Genomic DNA, 1,449 nt, shown 5'->3' with positions numbered 1-1,449 from the left:
CACTGGGGAAAACAGTTTTTAAAGGAGAAGAAGAAAAGAAAATGCCCAGTTTCTTTGGTCATAAATCTCATTCCATAAAGTCATTATTTGGAATATGATTTTATGTTACCCTAAATATAAAACTCAAAATAGGAAGGTACCCCCGGCCAGAGATGCGGTAGGAGCGGCCCCCGCGACAAGCCCTTCCCTGTGCCACCAGCCTGTCACCCGGCCCATGGCGAGCCCGAGCCTGGAGCCGTTTCTGGCGCTCAGCCTGCCACTGCTGCTGGCCCACTGGGGCCGGGTTGGGGGGCAAGTTTCTACGACCTCTACAAGTGTGAACACCACCACTATGCCCTCTGGCTCCAGCCCTGGTTTCAATGGAGCCCTGTCACAGGAGGCAACCACCGCCATCATCGTGGTTTTCTCTCTCCTGGCTGCCCTGCTCCTGGCCTGCTGGTGCGGAAGCTACGGGAGAAGAGGCAAATGGAGGGCACCTACCGGCCCAGCAGTGAGGAGCAGTTCTCCCACGCAGCTGAGGCCCGGGCTCCCCAGGACTCCAAGGAGACTGTGCGGGGCTGCCTGCTTATCTAGGTCCCCTTCCTCTACCCATCACCATTCCTGGTCGTGTGACCTTGGGGGAAGGCAGAGCCCTCTCTGGGCAATCCAACCCACCCAGTCCAGTGCTTAACAATAGAAGGGAAGAAGGTGCTTCTAAGACTGTGCCCTTGATGGCAGGGGACACTGAGGCTGCTCACTTTACACATATATCTATCTAGTGGGTGGTGAGATATTATAAGACCTTCCTGTGGGCTGGTAGGAGTAGGAATTAGCCTAGATGGAGGAGACTCCTACAGGGTACATAGGCTGTTGGGAGAGGAATTCTAAGTTCTCGAGGGCCCTAGGGGCTGGGAGGGCTTCCTGGAAGGGAGGGGCTTTTAGCTGCACCTAAGAGCCAGCCTGAGGTTGCCTCAGGAGGGGAGGTGGTGAGTGGTGTGGGTTTCTGAGCAAAAGAGGGCTCCCAGATAAACTCATCAGGAAAAAAAAAAAACTCAAAATATTCACTTCTCATTTTTCAGGTACTTTTCATGCACTTTTAAAAGCATATCTCTTAGTGAAGGTTGTAATTACCATCCTCTTTCAAGTAATATCTATAACTGATTTAATTTACTTAGAGAATAGTTTTCACTGAAGAAAAAAGAAATTTAGCCTTGAATTTATTCCAAGTCTAAATCTTCCTTTTAGAGCACCTGAATAAGAGAACTACTTTATTTGATGATGCCATTGATCCTTCCCAAGTTAATTTTATTAACCTGCTTTTTCATTGAATTTGTCCACTCACATCTAACTGACCCAGATGCCTTATCAAGTGCCCAAATCAGGTCAAGGATAAGAGCTGCTAGTGATGCTATTTTAAGAGGAAACAGAATGCACTGAAGCTAGACCAGCCCCTATTCTGTCAAAATGCAC

General features: G+C 48.9%; 1 pseudogene; it reads left to right on the top strand.

Annotated features, from left to right (window-relative positions):
- The first annotated feature begins 214 nt into the window (after positions 1-214).
- Positions 215-992, top strand: LOC133246803 (protein crumbs homolog 3-like; annotated as a pseudogene).
- Positions 993-1,449: the final 457 nt, after the last annotated feature.

This window comes from Bos javanicus, chromosome 4 (assembly GCF_032452875.1).
Source record: "Bos javanicus breed banteng chromosome 4, ARS-OSU_banteng_1.0, whole genome shotgun sequence".
Lineage (NCBI taxonomy): Eukaryota > Metazoa > Chordata > Mammalia > Artiodactyla > Bovidae > Bos > Bos javanicus.
Note: the sequence above shows the minus strand (reverse complement) of the source record. Positions and strands in the feature narration are given on the sequence as shown.